The 7409-nt window shown below is 35.7% G+C and overlaps 1 pseudogene; it reads right to left on the reverse strand.

The window, feature by feature from the left end:
- Positions 1-4963: 4963 nt before the first annotated feature.
- Positions 4964-5443, reverse strand: LOC124971538 (ubiquitin-conjugating enzyme E2 variant 1-like; annotated as a pseudogene).
- Positions 5444-7409: the final 1966 nt, after the last annotated feature.

Here is a 7409-nt window from a genome sequence, read left to right on the forward strand (position 1 = left end):
AGTCTTGGTTTGACCCCATCTCTTCCTCTTATGCCCCTATTCCTCACTTTGGGATTAGGAAATTTTTTCTCTGTCACTATGTATTTTGCGTATGTAACTTGTTTTTTGTTTCTACTGGGGCTTGCAACCAAGAGGTTTTTTTTGAGTCTCAGAGTATTCTTTGGGCTTAGACTTGACTTTTGGGCAATGATAACGTGGTTAAGAATATGGAACTCTTGGAAATGAACTACATGCATTTTGCATTGTAACTTAATCAGTCCATCCTAGTTTGAATGGATTGATTGGGTGGTTACTGCAGGAAGATGGGTCATGACTGGAGAAAGTGGATCATTGTGGGAGTACCCTGGAAGGGTGCATCTCTCGTGTAGCCCTTTCTCCCCTCTATCTTTGCTTCTGCTTCCTGATGCCACAATGAGTTAAGAAGTTTTACTCCAAAGGGTGCTTCCCTCATGATGTGCTGCCTCATCTTGGCACCAGAGTAATAAACTCATCCACATATAGATTGAGACCTCTGAAAATATGAGTTCAAACTGAACTTTTCCTCCTCTAAGTTGCCCTTTTCAGGTATTTTGATCACAGTCATTAAAACTTAACGAAAATATACATCTCATAATAAAAATTTTCCTCCAAACTTTACTTGTGTGGCACCTTCAAATTTTAAGTGGATTTAATTTTCATTTAGATGAGAATTTATTTTAAATTTCTCCTGAGACTTCTTTGATTCATTTATTAGATATATATGTGTCATTTAATCCTCAGATATTTGAGAATTTGCAATTATTATTCTGTTAATGATTTCTAGATTAATTTCACAACAATCCAATGGCAGACACACCCAGAACATGGACTATCTTGCTGAATGCTCTATATGAGCTTGAGAAAAATGTGTAGTCTACTATTGCTGTACGAATTGTTCTATACATGTAAATTAGTTCCAAAGAATAGATGAAAATGTTCAATTAAAATATCTTCCTACTAAATATCTGCTTGCTGTCAGGTACTTATAAGAAAATTTTTGACTTATCCAACAATAATAGTAGATATTTCTATATCCACTTCTAAATCTATCAGTTTTTGCTTCATTTAAGCTGATGTTCTGTTGTCAGGCACATGTATAGTCAGGATTGTTATGTCTTCATGGAGAATTTAAAACATTACAATTACCAAATAGCCCTCTTTATCCTTGGTAAATTTCTAGCTCTGTGGTATGCTTGATCTATAATTAACATAGATACTCCTGCCTTTTTGTTGTTGTTTTTGTTAGTTCTAGCATGGTGTATTTTTCTCCATTCCATAGCTTTTAACTTACATATTTATATTTAAGATATGGGATCTATTTTTTGCAAATGACATAGAGTTAGGCCATGTTTTTTATGTACTCTGATAGTCTTCATTTTTTAATTTATATGGTTAGACAATTCACAATTATGGGCAAACAATATTTTCTATATTTGTAAGTATTACATATTTGCTATCATTGTTTCTTTTTTCATGTTGTTTCTTCATTTTCCACCTTTTTGTTGCCTTCTCCAGTTTCATTTGAGTACTTAAAACAATTCCATTTTTTTCTCTTAGTACATCAACATAATTTAATTTTGAAAACCTTTGAATGGTTTCCCTAGAGCTTACAAATTTTATTTACAGCTAATCTTTACATTTTCAATAATGCTGTAATGCTTTATGAATACTGCCTGTCTCTTAGAATATCCTCATTTTCTCTCATCAGTACTTTATAACATTATTATCATAATTTTCATTTGTCCATTAACTATAATCATCCAATATATTACTGCTTATATTATTATCTAAGCTGTTATCTGAAAGATCACTTAGGAGAATGAAAAAAATATTTTATTTAGTACTATATTCCACCTCCAATTATTTTTTTTCATGTAGATGCAAGTTTTAGGCTAATATCATACTCTTTTCTTATAAGAACATATTTAACATTTCTGACAAGACAAATCAAGTAACAAATTTTATTTTGTTCTCTTTAAATTTTTTGTTTTTGATTTTATTTTGTAGGACAGTTTCACTGGATACACAATTCAGGTTGTTGTTCATTTCTAAAATTCCAATATTTTGATATTTTACTCCCTCACTCTTAGTAAAAGTGACCTTCCCAACCTCATTTTCCACTCCCAGTGGAAATAAACCTCCTACACCAGTTACATACACACTGAAACACCTCATAGAAGCAGACTTCATCCCCACAAATGTATTACCCTGTCCACCTATAGCTGAAGATATTAACTCTGCATTCCCGGACAAATAGAAATAGCTTCCCCTGAGAAACTTGTCATGTAAAATAATGTTGATCTTCTCAGGATTCACCCTAACACCACTCTTTGCTTTAGAATTATACTTAATCTCAAGTTCCACCAGTCACCTAAAGGTGATGTATAAAGACTGACAAACAAAAAGATTTGCTACATACTACTTGAATTTTCCAGTTTATACATTCAGAAATCTGAGGCTACAGAATGCAGTGTATCAATATTAATGGTGTGGGATAATGGTGGAAAAAAAATAAAATTTGGCCAGCCCAATTTATTGATATGGGCCAATTAAACAGAGATCCTGCGTTTCAAGTCAAAATACATGAAGTTAAAAATGAAACAAAGTTTGTTTCATTTTGGTTGAAACATGGATCAAAAGATGATTTAATGGGGTCATGTTCAATATGCCGAATTTCCTGTGGCTTATTGTAGATATAGGTACTCAATGTCTTAAAGAGTTTGAAATGTTATAGGAAATTTTTCACTTAAGACCCACAAATTTATGTAAGCGTCTATAATGTATACCCTTTACAAATTCCTTGAAAGGTATATTTGTGGAGGTAAAATCATAATCCTTAAAAAGTTCTCCTATTGTTTATCTCTACAGGCCAAACCTTATGGTGGAAAACAACAACTTAAATAGAAAAGTAAAATGAAGTGAGAAAACAAAATGTATCTAAGGGGAGGGGCAGCAGCCAAGTGGTGGCATTCTACCACTAAAAGTAAAGTGGTATCAGTTAAAGTACTAAATAGCAGAGTCAAGCAGTAATCAGAATAATCTAACTCATTTGGACCTTTGGTGTTACTTAGTTAATTATGGTGTTACTAAAAGTAAACTGGAACACAAGTTTGCTAAATACTTAGTTGATCTGTACAAGTGAAAGAGTTCCAAATCAAGTAGTAGAAGCCTAAAACAGTAACAAAAGCTGTCATAGTTATTAATATGAAGATTTCAGCTGCTTCACAGATCCACAACTTTTTAAATGAAGGAAGACCGCTAGAACACTACTGAAAATTTACATTGTCAAACTTTTTCTTAGGGGTAACTCTGCTCTTCACCTTTTACAAAGGTAAATGTTTATTGAAGTAAAGGAAATTTAATAAGACTTTATGTAGACTACTGGCACTAGCACTTTTTTAAAAAAATATTAATGCACACTTTTTATTATATTAAAATTGGGTAGTAATCTGACAATAAAATGACTGCTTATGAAATATAGTTATGTTAAACTTTACTTACAGGATGTTAAATGCTTAGAACTAAGATTTTCCACAGAAATAGATTAATGGGAGTATCAATTGCTTTTGAGACTTGATAGTTGCTGCTTCAAAAGGTGTTTTTACACAAATACTAAGGAATAAAAAGAATAAGAAAACTTTCAGAACACCATGAATCACCTTTATTTCAGTATGCATCTACATTTCAGCATTTAGTGGTCCTGAACAGGAAATGGGAGATTCAATAACATGCCAGGAGGCCAGGCCCACTGATTTTGGGATCTGCTATGCACAGCGATTCCTCCTCAGTCCCTGAGGAGCACCTGGGAAGCAGTGGCACCAAAACCAGCATCTGCCCTAGGTCCAGGTTTCTCTAATTCCGGTTCAGATTCCACACTAGACCAATGTGAATGGCAGGAGTACCCCAATGGAGCTCTGTTCACCCCTTCTTTACCATCTGAAAGCCAAGTCATTACTGAAAAAGGAAACAATCCAGAAGGACTCTGTATACTTATAAGTGTCTTCTTGTGGCCTTTCTCCAAGTCTAACCAGTAGATACTATGAGGGCTGGCAGGTTGGTATAACCCTGGTGACTGCCCTGTTTACCTTATAAAGTACCTGGGCCAAAGACATATCAGCTGAGGGTGACATCAGAGTGGCAGGGCCCAGTACCCAGAGGTAATTTCCTAGACTGGTGGAAAGTGATGGAATGTGGTTTCAAATGTGAAGGAGGGAGGTCAGAGGCTTTCCAACCTGACCTGATGACTTCTGTCCAAGGCCAGGAAGGATGGTGGAGAGTGCATGGTGGTAATGGTAGACAAGGTTGAGGAGGAGGGAAAAAGCAGCATCCCTCAATCAAGGTGGGGAAGAGGTGGGTGGGAGCCCTGAATTTCTCATGAAGGTCAATTTCAAAGCGAGAACTGGGGGTTTACAATCTATGCTTTGGCCAAGAATGGGAGTGTAGGAGATTGGGGCAGGATAATGGCTTGGAAGTGACTTTATTTAAGACTTGAAAAGGTAACCAGGGTGCAGGCAAAGCACCCCCACACCCAGCAGTAGTCCGCAGGGTATGACCTGAAACCTTAACTCTAGTAAGCCTCTTGATGGAGGGCTGTCCCAGGATTGTGGAAGCAGGGGACAGGGAGAAGGCTGAGCCCCCAGGTCAAGTAATCAACAGCAAGGTGATTGTGTGATATGTCTTTTCACAGTTGAGTTAGATGTGCCCCACCAGTCCTGATGGAAATCAATTTAAATAAACTTTCTTGATCCCAGAAGTTCAACTACATGGACAGTGGTTACACTTGAGAGGATGATTTGTTATAGCATGACTTATGTATTTCAAATGGACAAAATAATTAGTGTCAATTACAGTATCTTAAGATAAATTGCCTTTGAATGGGAGCTTCCTTTCCAGTACTTTGAGGTCTACAAGATGTATCTAGAATATTTACTACAGTGGAAAATGACTACTTAAATTGAATTGCAGGGAGGGCCTGTGGATTTTCTTTTTGATTATAACAGTGTCCTTCCCATAGCTGAGTGAGTTTCATATTTTCTTTAGACATCATTAAGCACCATAGCTTTTGCAGAACAACTTTGATGCTATATGAATTCTGCCATTTTGCTAGCACTGACATGGCTCTTGGGTTCACCACTCCATTAGAACTATTAACTCCATTCATATTAATTTTTGTTATAAATCTTACAAAGGGGGGTTTGCTTCTGGGTATTTAGGTCCATATTCTATTTTAAGGCCATATATTAAGTTTTAAAAATTGTTCTTGGAGGCCCAATCATCATCCCTGTCCATCTTGTGTCATGTCTGCATCACCTTCTAGACCCCAGCTAACTGTGCCATCTCCTACTTCTTTCTGACCTACTTCAAGTTCTTCCAACAGTCAGAAATTGTGAGGGACTTTTTCTCCCAAGTCCATAGTTACTGCCATCTTGCTTCACTGTCACTTTAAGGCCTACCCCTTCCCTGGCACTAGCTCTTAATGAATATTGATATTAATGAATATTGATTCTATGAGACACAAAATGTCACTTAACCCTCTAGTCAGAATAATGCCTCATGGAAGTCAGCTGATCAATGGTTTCTTAGCTTGGTATTATTTCATAGTGTACCCAAAATATGCCTGAACCCTTCTTGGGGTTATTTTCCTACTTCAAGAATTAAGAAATTTGGAATAGACATACATTTTTTTACCTGACCTATACAGTGAGGACTATTATGGTGGAAAAGATCAAAAGAAAGATTTTAGAACTGCATATACATAATAGGCAAACAGCAAATCAAAGGTAACATTGCAATCTTTTAGGGATTTCAGAGACTTATGTCACTATCTAGGATTAGGAAGACACAGGGGTGATGATTCCTACAATATCTTTATACAATTCTTCTATTTGTCCTGTGTAGAAGACTGTGTATTTAAGATAAATCTTAAATAATGGCACTGAATTGTGGTATTTACAAGTGGTGACTCTAATTGCAGCTGTTACACTAATTGTGGTTTCATTTCTTGAATAAATTAGTATATTCCATGTTACATAGAATGCAGCTATTGATCTGATAATTGCCTTTTTGTCCTGACTTACACATAAAGCTCATTAGAAGCAGTTTTCTTTTAGGAAACATAGTCAGCAATTCAACTTCACTGCCCTCCTTTAGGGGTATGTCAATTCTCTAGACCTATATCATAATTTAATTTTTAGGCATCTTGATAGACTTTCCCCTCTATATCAGACTGGTGTATAATATTTCTAACATTATATTAATAGAAATTTGTGAACCATAAACAGCAATTAATCTAGATTTCTGGAAAAGTCACTTGAAATTCAGAAGGTCAGAAATAAATATGACTATAATTCAGGGCCCTTCTTGCTCATTGAAACTCTTATGCCATCAGTGGTGTGAGATATGTTATGATATTATAACTAAGTTGAATAATAAATTGTTCCAATCTAATCCCTCTTAAACCGAAAACACACTACCTCAAAGTTCTATTTGGATATTGGAGACAACTTATTCCTATTGAAAAATGTTATTTCAGTTCATTTTTTTAGTGATCTGAAAACTAGTTTTCAGTGGTGCAAGAATAGAAATCACAGGCATGGGCAACTTTCCTCATTTTTTTTTTTTTTTTACCATTTTAACCATAAGTTCAAGATGGCATGTAGGATCTCCTATATGTTGCCATTGTCAATTGCAGATAGGGATGCTGATTGGAGGCTTTGGCAGACCTCTCAAGGTAAATCCAGAGCGGACCTTTAAGATTTTAGTGAATAATATTATGATCACATTGAGGTAATTATTCTGAGAGACATCACATTATCTGCTCCTGGGTCTTAGTAAAATTGAATGCTTGAACCTACGTCACCAAGTTACCATACAACCTGACTTTGATATCATGAACTGAGTGTTATATGACCTACTAAGTCATTAATTTTGGCATGTACCACAACACAACAGCATCAAAGGAAAATTTCATTTACATAATCAGGCACAAATAGGATTCAAAGGCACAAGTAAATTGCATGAAGAAGTAGCCCAAATGACCATGGCCCCCTCTCATTTACAGTGCCTTCTCTCTCCAAGCCTAAACCTAGGATTCATGGGGATTTCCTTACCACCAGTTGAGAGAAGAAGAATAAAATTTGACTCAATCTGCACATTATCTTGTACCGTATGCAAGGCATTTCCTTAAAGTAGACAGCTATAGTACTACAGCCTCTTTTTGAGCATTCCTAAAGAAGAGTGACAAAGGGAAATCCTCCAAGATGACAAAACTTCAGACATGGCATGTAGCTTTGAACTTTTCTTTTCTTTTCTGGAAAGACAAAAGGATATGTGAGTAATTATATACTAATTTATGGACTGTAAACAGTGGTTTGGTAGATGGTCAGGGACTT

Source organism: Sciurus carolinensis, chromosome X, assembly GCF_902686445.1.
Source record: "Sciurus carolinensis chromosome X, mSciCar1.2, whole genome shotgun sequence".
NCBI lineage: Eukaryota > Metazoa > Chordata > Mammalia > Rodentia > Sciuridae > Sciurus > Sciurus carolinensis.